The 21,371-nt window shown below is 42.7% G+C and overlaps 1 protein-coding gene and 1 long non-coding RNA gene across 3 annotated transcripts in view; both read right to left on the reverse strand.

Moving 5' to 3' along the window:
* Positions 1-21,371, reverse strand: part of pde4ba (phosphodiesterase 4B, cAMP-specific a) — a gene marked incomplete at its 5' end in the record, with an annotated part of 164,828 nt that overhangs the window by 71,734 nt on the left and 71,723 nt on the right.
* Positions 9,081-21,371, reverse strand: part of LOC121812469 — a 19,860-nt gene continuing 7,569 nt past the window's right edge. The window contains exon 2 of the long non-coding RNA XR_006053070.1: positions 9,081-12,229. This is a non-coding gene — a long non-coding RNA (uncharacterized LOC121812469). The remainder of the gene's footprint in view (positions 12,230-21,371) is intronic.

Here is a 21,371-nt window from a genome sequence, read left to right on the forward strand (position 1 = left end):
GAAAACTTTGTAACAAATATGCTGCAAGAAAGTAAATTGATACAAAATCACCTTCCTTCAACACTTTCTGTTCTAAAGTAGCAGATATTTACCACTTGCCATGAACGACTGGTGATATAGATAGGTCTGTTGATGAGGGCTGGAACTAAACGCTGATACGGGCAGACAAAGTCAAATTTACCACCGTTGCTCTAGGCTGCGAGGATCACAGACCCTTCAATGTCACAATATTTTTTTATTTATTTTTCATTCTTTGGTTACGTCCCCGGGCTCAGCTGCTTATTATTATGCCTGATAGTCAAAACTGGACTATATTTACACCGTGGCTTTAAAAAAGCGCAGAAAGAAGTCTGGATAATAAACAAATTCATTGCAGCACTTCCAGACTGATTTGCATGGCAAAATACTCGACTATCTTTAAACACAACACGCAGCTGTGTTTAAAGATTTCTTTTATTTTTTCTCCACCCAAACATGTGACAAGTGCATTCGCTTTCGAAGCTAAGTATTCATGTAATGATAAGAAACACACGAGTGCTCACATGGGAGGGGCTAATGAATGAGAAAATGCAAGCGAGCCTGCTCGTGCTGCAAAGTGATAAACACACAGCAAAGGGAGGCACTCAGAGATTAGAAGGAGTGAACACCCAAGAGGAGACTTTGTTACAGTAAATCGGAAAGTTAGTTTGACAGTTGGACAGAGTGAAAACACAGCATGACAACATGAATTGCGTGTGGCCGTATGTGTACCGTCTAACCTGTGAGTGTGGCCGTGGTTTGTAGCGTGGAGCTTCCTGATGACTTCCTCACTGAAGTCAAAATGAACCCTTCCTCTGGCACAGGGTGAACGCCGGTACATTTCCCCGACACACATGAACTCATGCACACGCTATCTGACTCATACTATCACATATGTAACTACAAGCACAACCTGCTGTTAGAGCCTCAAAAACTCAGCACGCACACACACAAAGCGCACAAATGTCTCATACACTGTAGCATTATTAAAACCTAAGCAGCATGCACACACACCTCAGACACTCAGCATTCAACAACAAATCTCACACACACCTTGTCACAAAAGCATGCGACTACAAAAGACTGACAACTGACATTCCTCACACATTCACCACATTTCAACACACAACCAGCCAACCTGTATATCGATATATGACAGTACATCGAAACGACTGTTTCCTATAAAGCTTCTGTTAAAACAAAAGTTACTCAGCACATTATCCATCAGCCACTCTCTCCGAGGTACAAGACAAGCAGCAAGCACGTCTCCAGTCACCCTCTCGCCACACTTGATCTCATGTCACAACAGTATAAGCAGCAGCCTGCACGTCACATCACTGAACTCTTTCAGCCCCTGATCACTGTCTGACTCTGTCACTGCCCCCTCTCTGCCGGACTCTTCTCCTCGTCACAGACTATACTTCCTCCCCATGCTGTGTGTGTGTGTGTGTGTGTGTGCGAATCTGAGCGGCTGTGTGTGTAACATGTGTGTGTATGGAGCTCTGTTCCCTTCGGTGCAGCCCAGCAGAGTAAGGAGGAACATCAAAGTTGCGGACTGGAATAACTGGAGTGGAGTAATTATTCACAACCTTTGCCAGCTTTTTGTATCTACAGAAAACATCCAGAAGCACGAGGGCTCACACACCCAGCTACTCAAAAATAACTACATACAAACAAACTGTGATTTATGTCATTTTTCTTGAAAAGCCTCTGAAATAACCCTCTGTACACAAAGGTTCGAGCTTTAGTTTCACTTATTTTAAAATATATGAAATAAGTTTGCATATTTGGGTAAAAGTTTTAGGCTTACAGATTTTATTGGTTCAGCATTCTTTCCTTTTTATGGTATCTTGTGAACCGGCTGCACATTTTTGAACGCACAGCGCAATAAAAGATTATTACACTTCCCTTTAACGACGTCTCTTCGGCATTTACGAGCAAAATATAAAGACTGGAGAACATCTTTGAGGACGAGTCAGTGATGGCGTCATAGAGTAGGGTATAGCTATGCTTTTAAAATTCCTAAGATCTTGTGCGGCTACATTATAAAGACCTTTAAGCAACATATTTAAGCTCTTTTCTGCTTCGATTCACTATTTGAAACCTGGTCCACCTTAACTGTCAGCGCATCTCTGTGTGAGAAAGAGGGGGCATCTGGCATCATTGCAGGGGGCCACAGTGCCCGTTGACACTGTGCGCTATACTGATCGCTAAGCCCTCATTTCATGACAACTGATGACAGGCTTGCGATGGATAGCAGCACGTACAAAATGTGCAAAGTCATCAGAAAGAGCAGTGAGTACTGGTTTTGTGTGTGTGTGTGTGTTTTGTAGAAAGGGAATAAACGTGAAGACTTAGCTTCATTTTGGGGGGTATCAGTCTTAGATTTAAGCCACGAGCTTCATTTGAAACTGCAGAAGAAGCTCATTTGTTCATGTAGACTCTGTAACACAGGTTTACATTTCACATCACATGTTTTGTGGCGTACATGTCTATAATCTGGTGTCTTGGCCTTTGTTAAGCCTAAGGAGCACTGGTGTATTTTACAAAGCCAGACTCTTCTTATCTGCGTCCAATCTTAACGCTTACAAAGAACTGCTATGATTTGCACTCCTCTCGATGGCTTCCCCACGACTTTTTTCTAAAATTGGTAAAACGGCTTTCTATTGGTCAGAGCGCATTAAAGCTGGATGTATTTGTCACCCCGGGAGAGTTAAACGCTCTCATATAGGCTAAAACTGCATGGATATGTCCTGCTACCCAAAGGCTGACCTTCTCTTTTTTATTTCAACGTTGATTCAGGTTACATTTTCATGTTTCCCGTTTTTGTAACTTTATAATCGTGCGACTTCTTGGCGAGTGAAAAAGAAACTTTTAATGTGAAGAGACTTCCTGGTTAAATAAAATTTAAATTACAAGAAAAAAAACAACAAATGCTACTTTTTAAATATATGTCTCTTGTTATGGTTTACGAAGTTTCACGAAAACCCCCAACACACCAACACACACACACACCAACACACACACACACCTACACACACATACACACACATACACACACACTATGAGTTTCAGTTCTTCTTATGAAACTCAGGAAAATCTCGCTGAATGACAGCTGGAGGAGTTTCTAATAAGCCCTGTCATGACGGGACACGTAAGCTCGCTTGTCATTTTGCTGAATATGATTCATGGCCATGACACATAATCGAGGCACTTAGAAAAACACACGAGGGGAGGAGCAGGATCGCAGAGACCAAAGCTGAATTGGTGCTATGGTACGTTCCCACACTGCAGCTCGCACAAGCGCTTCTCAATAAACACAAAGACGGAAGAAGCGGGACATGTGCATAGCCAGCGGGCTGCATGTATCCTGCACAACAAAAGCAACAGCATTCCTCTGGAGGTAACTATGGCAGAAAAACACACAGAGTCAATGTTAGCTGCCGGACACGAAAACAAGCTGCTGTAAGTGGATCGTGTATGTTTTTTATTTTTTTATTCATATAAGAAAACTGAGATATAAGTGTCTTACAGTGGTGCTCACTCAAAGACCTGAATATTGCTCGTTCAGAGAGAAACTCACCCTATTTAAGTGGTCTTACATAATTCAGTGACATCACACGGTCAAATCCTTCTAAAATTAGAGACTCCCCTGCCTTCAGCTTATGATGTCAGCTGTTCAACTCAACTATGACTGAACCTAAAATCGAATTTAAAAAAATTAAATAAATAAATCATTCATAAGTGCATGACTCACAAGTGCTTCTGAGCACCTCTGAGCAGGTTTGCTGCTTACTTCTACATCCAGGGCTTTGGTGGAAGACACTGAACATATAAACACCAGCAAGTCAGCATGTCTGACGTTACACCTGGTTAGGAAGCTTCCTGTAGTGAAAACACAAGAGACCAGCTCAGTGTCTTGGCAAAAACAAAAACAGGGATTGTGTTCAGAAGCTACGGCTCTGCTTTGTTTCCTTTGTCAATCCTTTAAAATGAGCCAGAAAAAAAAACAAAAAACATTAGGCCACAGTCTCATTATCATACCAAAGTCTTGGCAACACAACACACGCCACTAATTCTTTTTCCACAGGTCTAATTATAGCGCATCAGGAAGCAAGCAGTATTGTAAAACCTGTTGATAAACTGCATACCAGATGTTTTCTTACCTGTTCTGTGACTCTCATTACATTTTAAAATAGATGATTTCGTTTTCTAGAACTAACAACATGCAGGAACCTTCTGTGAACACAAGAGGGCGCCATTTAGCTTCACAGAAACAGCTTTCTGTGGCCACGTTTACATCCATGAGATGGCAGTGCGATATCTGCATTATGGCTCTAGATAAGCCATGCAACATATTTTTACATGGTTTGGCATGTGCTACCAGATGCCCTATGGAGAGCGTGTGAAGACGCTTCCATAAAATATTAATTCACACTGACTTAAAAACAGCGCTCATTGTGGTTCTGAGCAGGCTATACTGTGACTAACAGTCAACCTTCAGCCATAATTATGAATGAGGTGTGCTCTGAATGTCAAAGGGAGAAATCAATACGCGTGTGCAAATCCTTACAGAAATCTGTTAATGAAGGTGCAGAGATCGTGCACATTTGGAATTTGGAAAAGTTCCATGAAAAAACACATTTTCCCATCAAATGCAGAGAGCCATAATTTAAAACTGAGCAGGCTCTTATTTGACAGCTTAAAAAGTAGCCTGTCAAATCGTCACCTTATGTTTTGAATCCATATCACTTTGGAGATGAGGAAACTTGTAAAAAAAAAAAAGTAGATAAAAAAGAAAGAAAAAGTTTTAACAAAATATCTTTTATCTCTGGGAACAACAAAGAAAAGCTGCAAATAGAATCACAGACGTATCTGACAGGCACAGCATCACCTTTGACATGAAAGCTATCGTGCTAATACAAACACTCCCAATCGTATTAAATCAGGATCAGAGAACAGACACGATCCCTGAAAGCACTTTAAAAACAAACTCTGAGAAAAGATGAAGAAACTCCGGACTTAATAGGACTGAGATGAAGACAAAGGCGGACGAAGAAAAGAGCAGGAGTCATTTCCAGGGTAAAAAAATTAGATCTGCAGGGCAATGAATAAAATGTTTTCTCGCAAGGTTTCTGCACCGAGTCCGAGAAGAGACTTCTTGTGCGCTGACAATATTACGACCGTCTTCAATGAGTACGCTGTTTCAGTAAAAGTGGGGGAAAGTGCACTCTGATTTCTGTCATGTGAATTCCCTGTGATCTGACTCGTCGTAGCACGAGCGATCCACAGCATGTGGAGGTCTAGTTCTCTCCTCTGTCTGCAAACATGGGTAACAAGCTCGGGGAGAGTTGGTACATTTCTTGGACGGTGGTCATTAAGAAAAATTCACACTTGGTGTTTATTCCAAATTTGACTCATTTCACTGAGGGATTAAAACAGAGTGTCACTTCTTTTCAAGCAGCATCGAGTATTAAAGTATTTATTCAAGACTCTAAAACAGTGAAAAAGCCCAGTAGGATACAGGTCATTTATCCCCTTATTTTATCTTACTTACGTAAAATACATAAAATTAACACTCTGTATTTAATCAGTATTATTCATGGCTCTCTTCCACGGCGTGCATTTGTCCTGCCTTCCTCTTTCGCCACCAACCGGTTGCAGCAGATGGCCCCGCCCCTCCCCGAGCCTGGTTCTTCGGGAGGTTTCTTCCTGTTAAAAGCGAGTTTTTCCTTCCCACTGTTGCCAAAGTGCTTGCTCACAGGGAGTCATCTGATTGTTGAGGTTTTCTCTGTACTATTGCAGGGCCTCGAGCTGCTGCTGCTGTGATTTGGTGCTATATAAATAAAACACCTGTAAGAATTTCTTTTTCAGACCTGTGGAAAACCTTGAAACTGTGATGAACTAAGATAAACTATCAGTACTGTAAACTGTTAATGAGGTTATAAGCTTAACACGCTGTAGGATCGCGCGTGCGCTGCTTTGAACAGTCGTCCTTTAATTGGTCGCTTCTTGAGTTAAAAGGTCAACATCTGCCAATCAAGTGCATTAAGTAATAAAACAGCACTGAGCAGCACGGATTAGTCTGTTTGATAACAACTGCGTCTGGTTAAGAGTCGCCGGGCAGCCCGCTTTTAAACACATGTGACCTTTCAAATGTACCTCACGTAGAGACGACACTTTAGCAGCGTAGTGGGACTTTAGTATTACTGCTCCTCACCTACGTCACAGGTAAGGCAGGTATTGATTTTTCACGGAAAGCTCGCCTTGATGTGCGAACAGAGGGGGGCGCAAACCCGCCCCACCACCACACGGCTCTGAGGTCACTCTGAATGCTTCATTCATCTACTGACACATCACTTATAGCTTCCAGCAGCATCCAAAAAGACCAGAGAAGCAAAGAGGCAGATACGGTCAGACAGGAGATAATGAATCCTTCCAGTCTACAAGCTGACACGTTCGATTGCCAGATAGAGGGAGAATTTAAAGCTCCGCCCTGGTGTCCGCCGCCTTACCACAACATAGCGTTCTGAACCCCCGTCCACCCCCCCACCTCGCTCTCTGTATAAATCTAATTCCCTGCTCTGAAAAGAGGCCACTGCAGTCATTCCCCCTGTGATTAACCTAATCCGTTGGCAGAGTGGTTGTCCTCTCAGTGACACCACCATTACGTATTTGACGTAGACTGCATTCACGCCGCGATAACCAGCGAGCGTACTCTGAAAACGTGTGAATTTGAAGCAGCACGGGGCACAAATGTCACTGAAAGGAGCTCAGAGACCTACAGCGTAGCAAAGCTTCACTATAAAGCACTGCGAGCTGTTTTTGAGCTTTCAGCTACACTCTCTGGCCACTTTATTAGGTATATCTGTTAAGCTGCTCGTTAACACGAATATCTGATTTTCCATCAGACGGAAATTTCAAGCGGAGCGTGATCTGCTGGGATTTTCCCACGCAACCATCTCTTCAGAAAAGGAGAACCTATCCCAGTTTCAGGGAGAACAAACATCACTGATGCCAGAGTTCAGAGGAGAACGGACAGACTGCTTTGAGCTGACGGGAAGGCAACAGTAGCTCAAGACCACCCCGGGTGCCGCTCCTGTCAGCGAAGAACAGGAAACAGACTACAGTTCACATAGTCACCAAACTTGGACATTACAAGATTGGAAAACGTCGTCTGGTCTGATGAGTCTCGATCTCTGCCGTGACATTTGGATGGTCGGGTCAGAATTTGATGTAAACAGCAATGGTTCAGGCTGTTGCCGGTGATGTAATAGCGTGGGGGGTAGATTTTTGGCACACCGTCTGCCATTTTTACCCAATGAGCATTATTTTGATCATACCTAAGGATTGTTCATCCCTTTGTGAACACAGTGCTCCCGTCTTCTAACGGCTGCTCCCAGCAGGATAACACTGCAGGTATGAAAGCTCAAATCATTTCAAACTGGTTTTCTGAACATGAAGGTGAGCTCACCACATTCACTGGCGTGTTCCCAATCACCAGACCTCCATCAGAGCACCCTTTGGCCATCTCCCTTTCGCTGATGAGGAACCTTTGTGGTCCAAAGTAATTACCCCCAAAAACATGTTAACTTTTATCAACACTATCAATCCCAAGTTACGCTTTTTCACTCTGTAAAGCAGGAGTGTCCAAGTCCAGGCCTCGAGGGCCGGAGTCCTGCAGGTTTTAGATGTGTCCTTGATCCAACACAGCTGATTTAAATGCTAATTGACCTCCTTAACATGTCTTGAAGTTCTCCAGAGGCCTGGTAATGAACTAATCATGTGATTCAGGTGTGTTGACCCAGGGTGAGATCTAAAACCTGCAGGACACCGGCCCTCGAGGCCTGGAGTTGGACACTCCTGCTGTAAAGTAACATTTAGTAACAAAGTAACATTGTAACTATTGTTTGTGAGGTGAACTGCTTCACCTGGTTTTTTCTCTTCTCCTCTGTACGCAGGTCGCTTGTGGAAACGTAACTTTGTTTACTACTTCTGCATGATTTCATTACTTTAATGAGAAATCGATCGTTTCTTCCTAGAAACTTGCTCAACGGTGGCGAGTGTGTTTTCATGCGATATTTCATGCTTTGTTGTGTCGATATCTGACGGTCGTGTTACCTCGGGGACGATGATATCACATCACGCATGTGACAGGCAGCCGTGCTTATCACAATAAAATACGATTCACAGACACAAAGGAGTTCACCTCCCTCAGTGCTCACACTTAATTATTCAGAAAGCTGCAAAGGAAACCTTCACATACATCGCAGCTATTTCTCAAACACACGAAACGTATAAATTACAGCCTAATTGTAGTAGACTTTTTTTCTTGGAAGTCTCGTGTTTGAGAAGCTTCTCTGTGTGTGAGAATATTTAAAGCTAAGGACGTGGTGGTTTTGTGTTTGGGATTAGAGAGCTTGAACTTCAGTAACAAACCCCACACATGTCACTTCTTCTATCGTTTGCTTTTTGCTTTTCATGCAGTCCATCTCCAGCTGTCTACGGGCGACCGAATCCGTAGGAGTGATGATCCACAGAGTGGTTCAAAACAATGATTCACTTCAGGTTCACGGATCAAGGAGAATAAATGAGGTAATGTTCGCTAAATCTCTCGAACAGGAGCTCTGCACACACTTCACCTGCACAGAACATGCGTAAGAGCTTCGCTTTAGACTTGCACATAAGCTACGTTGCCATCAGAATAGTAACATTTCAGTTATTTGGCGGTTTTGGGCTAACTAACCCTGCTGTAGGCGAAAATGACCGCACTTAAGTTACTGCTGGATAAGAATTGCAAAATTAGTTTGGATGGCGGTGAAAATCCCCAGAGAGAAACCGCTCGTCTTGCTCATCGCATTTCAACGAGACAACCTGCACAAGCAGAACCTCATTAAGTGTTGGGTTTGGGCTAGTTTACGGTATATTCAGAGCAGCAGATCGCTCTTTAAATGTGCCGTTTAGCTCCCTGTTAAGGACTGCAAAGACTCTACGGAGGATAAACACAGAGGATTTTAAAAAAAGCATAATTTTTATATCGCGGCTCTCCCTCTGTGTTCACAGCATTTCCAGCAGTGATCTACACACAGTGCACTGCTGAGGTATGACTACAGAGTACCAAGTCTAATGAGAAGGCCACGCTGTGTCCGAGCAATTTTCAACTCCAGTATGTTTTGAAGGGAACTGCTTCTCACTTTTAGATCAGCATACATACATTTACAATAATTCGTTATGTCCATACTGTTTGTGCTGCGAGTGCCAACACTTGGGGAAGGTTAGGGAAAGAATGCAGGCAAGATGTTAGCATTTCTGTAAAAGTGCAATCTGCTAAACGCGCCCCGACCATCCTCCTGCAGTGCTGATTCAGTTAATTCAAAAGTGTTGGTGCACTGTGATCATTGTGCAACTGAGAATCCCGTTTATATTACGTAAGCGTGTAATATTTAAGAAACAGGGTTGCAACAATAAAACGGGGCAGTAACAAAGATGGATCTCCAGTTTATCTTTACGCACCGAATCCAGGAGTGACCACAGAAACAGACGGGGCTCGTGGAAACTTCCAGATCAGACCATGCTGTCGTCATCATCTTGGTTACCCTTGTGATAAATAGATTTGTTTATTGTTCTCTGCAAGTCTCTACTCAATATCCTACTAGATATGACTCATGCTCAAGTCTGGTATTATTGAACCAATCTCCTTAAGGAGGAGCATGCACACACACATACACACACATAGATGCACGCATCCCGGACTTTAAGAGGATACTTTCAGAAGATGAAAAACTCTGCATCGATCACTTGATAACAGTTCTTGGTTTTAATAATCGTGCCGGCCACATATAATCGCCACTGATGCTCTTTTAGAGCTGCTGCCTGCACCAGGTTTAAAACAAGGAGAAACAAAAGGAGGCTCGAGCCAATTAGAAGGCAAGAAATCCTCATTCTGTCATCAAGGAAAGGGCAGATATCAGCAAGTCTTCTTTAAACCACAGCTGATGAAAATCTAAACACTTACAGTATAATCCTGCAGTTACTGGCAATCAAAGCATCCAGAGCCACGTTTCACATCTCTGGTCGTCTCCAACCTCGGGTCTGCTGGACCACGCTCAGGTCACATTTCATGAATGAGCTTTGATCCTAAAGGTACATATGTGCATGGGATATCACACCAGCTGCTGCTACCAGTTATCAAATTATTGTTATCATTTTATATTTAAGCAAATGATTTTGAATTAATTTTGGGGACAAACCTGGAAGCTGAGCCAGCTGCCTGTTTTATCTACAACTCCAACCGGGGTTTAGGTCTAATCTGGAACAATAAAATACACAAGAGCGCACACTTAATATCAGCACACGTCAGCCTGCTGTGAGACATTTCTTATCTGTGTCTGTGCAACAGCAGGAATGCATCATCAAATGTTAAAAAGCCCTAACAGCTTAGGCCTTCACCTACAAAACCCAAGCTTATCCCGGCCTGAGGTAAATAATGTGCAACATCAGCTGACGTCTTTTTTGATCAAATAAGACATTGGCAGCAGAGTAATCAAATCCTTTGGCAATACCACGCAAAAAGAATCACACTCACTGGTTTCCTTCTCATATGGCAGTCGCTTCTTTCTCACATACGTGCTGACCGAACCCACACGGGGTCTGATTACGCGCAACAATGCATGAACTGCAAGGACCACAGTGACGACTCCAGCACACAAACTGGAATCAACATGTTTGAAAAAGCAGCCCCGCCGGCCGATCTTTAGCTTGACACTCGAGACCGCGTGTATCAAATTGCGTTCGGCGAGCACAAACACCCGCAGCTGAATACAAAATCTGTTTTTTGCACCGGTGCCCACTTTGTCAGGCCATTCAAAGTGCCTCTATGAAGCAGCATGTGAAACTGCATGGCAACAAGAGGGTTCAAAAGCACTTGACTCGTGGCTCCGTGTGGTCGGCCATTGTTTGCTTTGAAATACCTGCTGCTTTTTTTGCCGAATACGCTTCTCTCTGGAAAATTATTCTGTGAAAAAATATCTATGAACAGAGCGGCCAGAGCTGTTTTGTTGCTGGATATACTAATGAATCGAAAAGGCATTTAAATGAAAACTGACAGTGGTTTCAAAGAGTGATTAAAGCCCAGAGACAGATGTCTGTAATTTGGGTAATCTCGTCAGTCTCCCCACCATCATTATCAAGCCAAACAAAGGCACTTTAAACTGTCATCTCTCAGTCAGCTGCTTCAACTGCATTTTGAGCACAACACATAAATCCCATAAACGAATCGTGCAAAACTAGGGCGACATAATGTCCCTCTCTTTTGTCTCCCTGTCCCACATCTTGAGACAATTTCCCATCTTCTGACTGTGTCTGCAGGGCACGAACCTTTCTGGCTTTTACCCTGACACACGTGCAGGTGAAGGGGAGGCTTTTTAAAGATGTATTATATTTAAATGAAGCTTAGCCTGTCCATTTCCACCCATTTTCGCCCATGGGAGAAAATTACAAGCTACCAAAAAGTCACAAACTTTACAGAGTTTGGTGATTATGATGGAAACTACCACAAAGAGAATAAAGCAACAGCAAATACTTTATCTCCGCTAGAATTGCTCTTCAGTTTTTCAGAGAAGGAAATATGGTGCGATGCATCTATGCACGCAGCCCTACAGAGAATATGGGAGTATATGAAGACTATTGCACGGGGCCGTAAGAATCTAAGTAAGACATCTGTGTAGCCTCTGCTCCGGAAGGTGAAGGCCGGTGCTCGTAGAAGCAGGTTAAGATCGAATTATCAAATTGTTTCAGTTTGGCTCAGCAATTCTACTATTTTATTATCTGTTACTTCTGATGCTGACCATCCAAGACGGTCACGGACAAAATGAAGACTGCGTGAACAAGTTCCTGTTGCCGTCAATCACGCTGAGAATCGACGTCCAACTCGCAAATAACATCTTATTTTTTTGGTTTTACAAATCACAAGTGCTAATTTGTAAAGGTTAGATACTGCAGCTTTTACAAACTGCCAACATAAAATCACAGCCAGCAGTTTCTAGCAAATAACTTGAGATAAGCTCAATGGTTCATCTTCCAAACAGAACGCAGCAGAGAGTCGAATTTAACAAATTCAGACATTTTCTTAGAAGTTGCTGGAAATCAAAGATAAAGGGGAGCAGGTATAAGAAGCAAAGTCATCAGGTAATACACACACACACACACACACCTGTTTATTTAGATGTATAAAATGTCTCTTTAGTTGCAATGCATTATTGGTCTCACTTGGTTAGAGGAGCACTGCATGGAACGGACGAGTGCACCTATTAATCCTTTGCTGTTGCAAGTGACATAAAATCATCCAATCCCAAATGAGGAGCCAAATATTCACTCGCCTCCCTGTAGCTGAGCGCTGCACCCCCTGCTTATTGGCAAAAGACTCACAGATGGATATGCACACATGCACAAACATGCATGCACACACTTTATCTGTGAGAAAAGATTCCTCAGCATGGATATTTTGCATCCACAGTTAGAACACAACGTGTCTTCCTTTGAGACCAAAAAGGTTTTATAATATTTCCATGTTTCACTTTCACAAATATATTAAGTATTAAGTATATTTAAAGAATGGATATGTTACTATAATCTGGTGTTATGTAGCTTGATTAGCTATCCTATTTCATGTTTCAGCCACATTTTAGGAGCCGAGGAGGGTTTAGTGTTGGTAGGAGATAAACTGGCAGTGTTGTCATTAGGGATTAGATGGTGGAGGGCTGGGAAAATGATCACTGGCATGAATGAGTAATTGGTTGGACCAACAGCAAAGCATGAGAGAACTGAAAAGAGAAAAGTAGAGACGAGTAAATATTTTATCCCACTCTGTGTCGGCCTGAGTGATGCAACAGAGACACTGATGTACGGAGAAAACTTTGAGGCTCTTGAACGTAACGCTTTGCAAAGCTAATTAGAAGAAATTTGTTACCATAATCTAAACAGCCATTCGATCAATGCACAGCAGTCCAGAGTCAGACAAATGGCTCAATATATTCCAACTGCAGACATTTCTGTTTCTTTACCAAATCAGGTGCATAATCCTAGCTACGGCTGCCTCCGTAGGACAAAAAACTGTGGCCGCCGTTGGTCTGTAGTGAGTGTAAGCTGTCAGTCTGCTGGTGTCCATGTTTATTTGTAACTGATGACAGCCACACTGAGGGGAGTTGTTGAGGATATTTCCTGAACTTTTGTGTCAGCGTGCACTTCCTGGTGTTAGTGAAACTGTCTTTGAAGTGAAGGCAACATTGTTGAACTTGAACGCTTTGTGAATAAACTCTCATATGATGTGAAAATGCAATCAAACTGTTTATCGGAGGGAAAGCGTGATTTTGGGACGCTGAAGCATAGCCGACACAAAGTTAGCTTCTAACTGTTATAACTGCTGCTGTTTAGCCTGCTTGATGACAATAACTACCTGCAACAATATCAGGAATGAAAAAGCATGTTTATGTATGTTTTCATGTGTTAGATGAACCTTGAGATGAGCCTTGATTATTTGAGTCTGAAAGTGCAGACACAAATACAAATTTGCCTTAATGGCATGCAAAGAGCTATGGGTTCTCCTCTCTTCCTTTGTCATACAACGCATGGGCTGATCTCTAACCACATACACAAAACAGCATCGAGCAGAACAGCAAGTCCACTTTGGCCACTGCATTAAAGACGGCGGGTCAGAACTGTGAATTCCACAAACCAGCACTGAGTACTTTAAACCGATTAATTAAGTTTATGGGAAGGCGTCAACTTGTTGGAAGTCCAGTTCTTCTATTCTATTAAAGAACCTCAAAAAACAACTGCCTGTACCTTTAAAAACAACATGACCCTCTAAACTTGGAGGCATTTTATCCCACAGCCTTAAATATTTGTGGCAGATATATCGTTAACTAAGAATGGGGAGAGAAACTCGTATTATTTTTTAGCACTTATATCGTTATTTATACTGCGGTGGAGGCCGGGACTTTGTGTCTTCATTAAGTAGCAGTTTTGGAATATTACTAACTTTTGCACTAAGACGTTTTAATGCATAATTTAGGTCAGGAAATGACTCGTTTTATTTTTACCTTTATAAATGTTGCATTAGGAAAGTGGAAGATATTTAATGGAGGCCCATTTTTGACTGCGCAAATGTAATCGCGGCGTCAGTCAAGTGAGTGCATTTAAATATGAGCAGCTCTTATTAAAGCAAATATTAGATGCTTTCCCTGTTAAGGTATTATTTATGAGACAAGCCTCTCTTCCTAGTACTGCTGTCAGGTCACATGCTGAAAGAATAAAAGAGGAAAAAGATGCTGCTCAGCTTGCTGCCACCACCACCGGCTGCGGCTGCCGGCGCATGTCACGCCCCGGCACCACCCGGCATCGACCTGCGGGCTCTGATTCTTCAAGGCTCCCCGCGGGGGGCCGCATCGATCTCGCTCCTCTCTCAGTTTAGCCGGGTTTAAATTATGCTTCACGGGGAGCGACATGAAACCTTTAGCCTCAGCACCAAAACTAAATCTATACTCTCGTCTCGCTTTTAGTTAACATGCAGCTCTGTGCAACGCATTCAGCGTGTAGCGTATTAGCGAAGTGCACGAACACAGACAAGAGACACAAACTCATTTCACTTATTAGCATCAGCGTGTATATGATGAGGGTGAGACTGCAAACCAAGAAATAGTAACGTTGTTTCAGGAATGAGATCAGATAATACATTAATTGAATAAATCTTTTAGCTTTAAACCAGAATCTCAACGAGGCTGTGACGCATTATATCCTCCACACAATAACCAGAAATAAAGCACTTGTGTGCAAATGCCACAAAGGCCACCACTGACATCACCACACCTCACATTAAGACGTGTAATTTAATTATCAGTTGTGTCCAGGGAGGGTCGGCTCCGTTGAACCGTGCCTGCATGTTTATGTGTGCAGGTCTTTAGAAGCCAAGTGTGTGTGTTTTGTCTTTCATCCCATCTGTGCGCTCTGTGCATGGTTGTGTGTTCTCATAAGGTGTGCGCATATGTCGGTGTGACACACATAGTTACCAGCAAACGTTGCTTCCTGGTTGCCATGGCTGACGGTTTCAGTGAAACCATGCTTCACAGAGCTTCCTGTATCTCATTACCATCTCAGCCTCTCTTCTTTATTATTTTAAGTCATTTTCTTTCCCCTCATCTTAATTTATCCTGTGCTTCGTGTCCTTATTGTGACTTACACTTGATTCTTGTTTCATTTTTAGGGTTCTTGTCAGTACTTTAGCAAATATCTGTATTCTTTTTGCTTTTTAAAAAAAGCATTTTTGCATCTCAGATGTTTGTTTCTTTTCTTGAATTTCCAATATTTTATTCACGTAGTTTTTTTTATTATCGTGGACACTATTATCTGATTTCCTATCATGACACTGTGTATTAGTATCACATGGTGCATCTGTTTCTGTGTGCAGCTTCACTCCAAACCTGTCTGTTTCTGTCTCTGTGATGAGGATGTGTTGGCTTCCACCTTAGCCTATTTTTATTTTTTTCTAAAATTGTCTCCCACAAATAAAAAAACAACTAAACAGGTCACCTGGGAGCTGGTTTTGCTTCTTTATTGTTGGAGGTTTTGTGTGTTGTGTCTGCTGAGGACAAAAACACCATTTGGTGCCACAATGAACTGAGATGACACGGCATAATTGGCACCTGTGTTGGTCAAGTTACTTGAAAAAAGTAATCAGTAACTAATTACTGATTACTTCCCCCAAAAAGTAATCCCGTTACTTTACTGATTACTTATTTTCAAAAGTAATTAATTACTTAGTTACTTTTTAAAAACACGATTTACAACCTGAAGAGGTGATAAAGCGATAGATCTTTCAGCCCAATTCTACTTTTTCTGCATAATCCATCATACAAAATGTAATCAATGGAAAAGTCTCTTTTTAAAACTTGTTTTATTAGTTTTAATCTTTTAACTTTATGCATCAAGCAAAATTTAATTATATGCAACATTCTCTGACTGGAATGAAATTAGTTTAACATTTAAACCTATTTTCTGCACATTCCAGCACATAAAATAAAATATTTTTTGTGTTTACACTCAGTCTTTCAAATAGATGCAAGTAAAACACAGCAGAAAATAAATAAAGTCAAAGACTCAGCGGTCCTGTTGCTCTATTTTCACCTGTAAAGCAGGAGTGGGGTAGGCGGAGGTTTACCCTGGTGCAGGTGTGCCGCGGTCAGTGGAAGAATCCGCGAGTTTCTCTGTGAGTTTCCCATTACGTCGTAGCTACTCGGTGCTTGCTTGGAAGTTTAGGGGTTTTTCGCTGTAAAAAGAAGTTTTCTTCCCACGCACAGCGGACACTAATGTTTTTGTCACTTTTTATGGAATCAAACTCAAAGTAAGGTCAGTACTTCCACGCTTTAAACGCTGCACGCTCATACTCTCTCTGCACTCGATATGTGATCCATTGTTGATCTGCACACAGCTGTTGTCACTAACGGCGCACTCGCTTACGTCACTGTCGTGAGACATTCTCGCAAAAAATCACGGTTTTAGTAACGCAGTAACGCAGCGTTCCTACGGGAAAGTAACGGTAATCTAATTACCGTTTTTGCAATAGTAATCCCTTACTTTACTCGTTACTTGAAAAAAGTAATCGGATGCCCATCTCTGATTGGCACTACTTTCTCATGCCGTGTCTACAGGATCAAACTCTTGGGAACACTTTTATACGCTTCTAGAAAGCAAACAGTTTTGGTTCCTTCCACTAATGAAAAACAAGTCAGTGGGTCACTTTGATAAAGGGGAGGAGTTCCAGCTGCACACATGGATGTGGTCAGAAGTGAACTTCCACAGTGGAGTCTAAAAACTGCTGCAGCGCTGGATGTGATCCAGCCTCGAGCTGCTCACCCTTCAGTTGCCTCATTTCTGTTACTCATAGTTTGCAATCCCATATTTTCTCGTTTGTAGCTCGGATATTCCAGCGTGCGCTGAGGTGGACTGGGTCCTTGTTCCTGCCATCACTTCTGTAAATGTATTGCTTTGTGTCGTGTTTGTTTTGCCGGACTGACCACTCGTGCTCATTTTTTAAATTATCTCTGGTGATTTGCATTTGGGTCCTCTCCTCTGTGAACTCTCACATCAGATTTTTTATTATAAACATGCAAACACCTGCACACAAAGAGCTGCTTTTGGACTACCTCGGGAACCTTCATTAGACAAATAGGCAAGGGCATCCCATGGGTCTTTAAAATGACACCTCCCACTCTGGAGGAGGATTTGACTGTCAGACAACATCTCTAGTCAGTGTTAGCAGCTGCTGGAAATAGTGGCTGGGGAACACCCAGTCTTAAATCCCAGAGTCCCTTCTATATGGCTTCAATATATCCCAACCCATTTACAGCCAAACAGGGAAACAGGTGCTGCTGTTCTCCTAAAATCTGCTCCAAGTCCAGTAGACTGCAGCAGGTACTTTGGGCAGTTTTAATGAATCAAGCTTGAAAATGTTCAGATAAAGTTGGATTTTCACAATCTAACCATTAAGTATATATTTTGTTGGATATGATTACATAAACAGCTGAGATTTTTTCAGCGCATCTGAACTATGCAACATGTTCTCACTCCCAAAGCGTAACATTTTACTCTAGGTGACAAATCGTTGGTATGTTATGCTTCCAGACGCCCGACACGTCCCTAGTTTACGAGATCGGAAAAATGAGGAAACATGAGAACCATTTGGAATGAATCTACACATGTGCGTTTGTTTTGGAAAACACCTCTAACGTTATTAAAGTCGTGGTTAAGGTTAGGGATAAGGTGAGGTTTTGGACTGGAATACATGGCTGGAACATGTATTAATAACCCATAACCGGCGCGTAGCATAAGAACGCGGAAGGTTACCTTTCACGTTCCTCAGGAACGCCTCGGGACTTGACTCTATATTACACCTCGGGAGTGAGAACGGGCTGCAACTATGACACGTGTAATGTGGTGCACTTGACTTTCTACAAATTCATAAACAAGAAAGCAAGCATGGATACATGAACCTGCAAAAGTCCAGCCCAGAGGCTAGAATAACAAGCTATGTGCTATTAAAGAGCATCAGGCCAGGAATCTTCTGGAAGTACCAGGTTTTCCTGTTTCACGGACCAGCGACTTCACCCTAAAGCAACCTAAATGTAAAGGAACGTACATATGGAGGTAAAAGTGTGTGACCCTTACAATCTGTGTGTGTGAGCGCGTGTATTCATATCGTTGTGGGGACCAAACATTGGAAGTTTGCTACACTTGTGGGGACCAAAATCCTGTTTCTCCCAAGTTTGAGACTGAAAATGTGGTTTTAGTGACAGGGTTACAATTAGGTTAGGGTGAGGCATTCATTTTTCATGGTTAGCGTCAGGGTAAGGGCTAGGGGAAGCATTATGGCAATGACATGTCCCCACAAGATGTGAATACCTGACGTGTGTGTGTGTTTCTGATAGCAAACTCACGCTCTCATCCTCTGCAGACTCACACGCTTGCAGAGGATGATAGCACACATGCACACAAAGCCACGTACTCACACACACACACACATCACATCGTGTGCAACCCGAGTCTGGGAATCACATTGCAGCTTTTCCTCAACAGACACACTAAAGCTCAGGAACCTAACCTCTCACTCGGACGCACACAGAGGCGCCCATCTCGCAACAGGCCTGAGACGCATTGACGGAGAGACATATAATTGATATGACACCAGCACCACATGGGAGCGGACCAGAAGCAAACCTGCGTCACACCAGCGCACAAATGACAAAGAACGTCTATTCTTTTAACAGCATCCGCTCAAAGGAGAAAGACCTCTTTCTCCTCTTTCACCCCTCCTCTGCAATCATACTCTTCCTCTCCACTCTCATCCACTCTTCTCATGGGTCCTCTCTGTCACTTACTTGTGTACTCTGTCCTCTCACGTTACCCTCCAGGATCTCTCCTGCTGTATTATTTAGTGAGGAATAGTGCATTGTGCGTTGTTTGTGTGCGACCTCTCAGTGGCTTACTCTACTGTAAGAAAGAACTAATGTGCAACTGAAGGCCAAAAGTCTGAACCTCAGAAGAAGCAGTGACCTCTGTCTGCTACTGCTGTGGATGAGTTCAGCATTTTACCACTACTGAGAATCACTTGCAGCATGGCTGAACCATCGGCTCTGGTCGCTCACATTATAGCACATCACAGGTGTCCCGACCATACGGCAATTCAGCATTCGCGCCTAGTCATCGTGAAGACAAGGGGAGGCTGTGAGAGAAGATGGGTGTAAAACTGCCAGTGGTGGAAGAGCTCAGCGTAGGCGTTAGAGGATTGTTTCAGTTGCTGTCTATAAGCAGGAGAAAAAATATAAAGAAATGTGAGAGCAAAAGAGATATTAAAGAGAGCTTCCAACAACAACATATATATTATAAATATTATATTATATACACACATCGTCTTCCTGGTCCAGTTGAGTCACTCACTGCAGAGCGACTGCAGAGCCAAGCCACCTCTGGTCTGCCCTGCATTCATTTCACAGCACAGGCTCTGATAAATTATCAAACACACACAGTCACTGAGGCAGCTGTGAGGCTGGCACCGCTGTCTAACAAGCCAACATGTATACAATGCTAATGCACCATACTGCATGTCGCAGGGCTGAGAAGGGCAGATTCTGAAACTCCATTTTTAGGTTTGTACACAAACTTTAATGGATTTTCACCTGGTAAAGTTTCCATTTTGCTGTGCAAATGCTGCAGGTAAGCCTGGTTATTTGATGTGCAAACCCACCATAATGGTAATCGCTATGTTTGAGTAGTGTGAAATATGTTCACATGCTTTTGCAACTATGTTACAACACATGGACTGTAGCCAAAGATCAGAAGATCCCTATCGCTAATAATCTGCTTATATGGCACAATGTTCACATGACGTGCTAATAGATGCAAAGCTGTGAGGGATGACAAACACAAATAAGCTGCGACTTTCTGTCTTCATTTAACAATGCCACGGGCTCTAATGAATTATCTGGCGCACACATTCACAGTCAGTGACTGTGCAGCACCTTAGGCAGTGATTAGTAAAAACAACTGCATAATGAGGCTGAATTTATGCACTCGCTCTCCCATAAAATCCATAGTGCACTTGGGTGGAAGGTGTGAATCTGAGACACAGAATCGGTTACAGAGTAGAGCTCTTTCAACAGCTGTGACTCGGGCTCCATCTCCACAGCCTCTGAGCTCCTAACGAGTCACAGTTTAACAACATAAGCAGCCAAACTCTTGCCGTGGGACCGGTGGTGTGTAAAACAATCAACAGTCCTCATTAATAAACGCATATCTCCGGTGGCGCTGCCTACTTGGCTTAAAAGCTACAAACCTCTTAGTGGTCGGTTTGTTCCACTTCAATGGGAGGAAGAGGTGCAACCACAAAAGAACAGTGCAGATCAACAGGGACCAAGAACATGTTTTGTCACTCCTGAACATCTCTGATCGCTACGAAAACTCTTGCTGTGGGCCTCAAATTGCTTCCAGAGTATAAATTTAGAAGTGCCAAAAATGAGCACGTTGATTGTACAAACCTGAACATAATCCATCAGTTCCTCCAGCCTGATACTCTCTCTGCCTATCACCTGCCTCCAGGACATCAGGGAGCAAAGGAAATAAGGACAGCAGGCTGAAAATGGCCTCACTGCTGTATCTACCTCCAGGGGTGGTGATTTGATTATGTGAATGTGGACAGGCATCTGAAAGGCTAAAAAAGCAGAATCCAGCAGCTGCCACGAACATAAAGTCAACGAATGTAATAGAAGGCTTTAAATTGGACTGAGGGTTTCCTGGGATGGAAAAAAAAAAAAGAGTAGCCTGGTGCTATGTAAGGCAAACTAAATGTGTATCACGAGTTCTACTTTACACACCTGACAAATCCAATCAGTGCTAAACTGAATCAGTCTTCAGTGCACATAGCCAACATTTACATGCTATCATTTGTGACCTTAATATAAACACATTTAAAGGCTGAATGCATTTACATGGAGCATGTCTTCATAAACAAGTCTGCATATCAAAAATACATCCATGAGTCATCGCTACTGCAGGTGGTTGGCAGTTTTTTTGGTGCTCAAGACAGCGACAGAAACTTTTCCAGAGTGGTGACGGAGCATAAGGAATATGGGCACCAGTGCAGATGGTCCTCCAGCCTGCCATCTTCAATGCTCACCAGATCTAACTGCATATTTGTCACTTTTTTCTAGCAGAAACATGTCTGTACCAACCTAGACTGAATAACACGACCCGAGGCGTGTGTGTGTGTGTGTGTGTGTGTGTGTGTGTGTGTGTGTGTGTGTGTG

This window comes from Haplochromis burtoni, unplaced genomic scaffold (assembly GCF_018398535.1).
Source record: "Haplochromis burtoni strain Fernald_Lab_line unplaced genomic scaffold, NCSU_Asbu1 Contig_606, whole genome shotgun sequence".
Classification (NCBI taxonomy): domain Eukaryota; kingdom Metazoa; phylum Chordata; class Actinopteri; order Cichliformes; family Cichlidae; genus Haplochromis; species Haplochromis burtoni.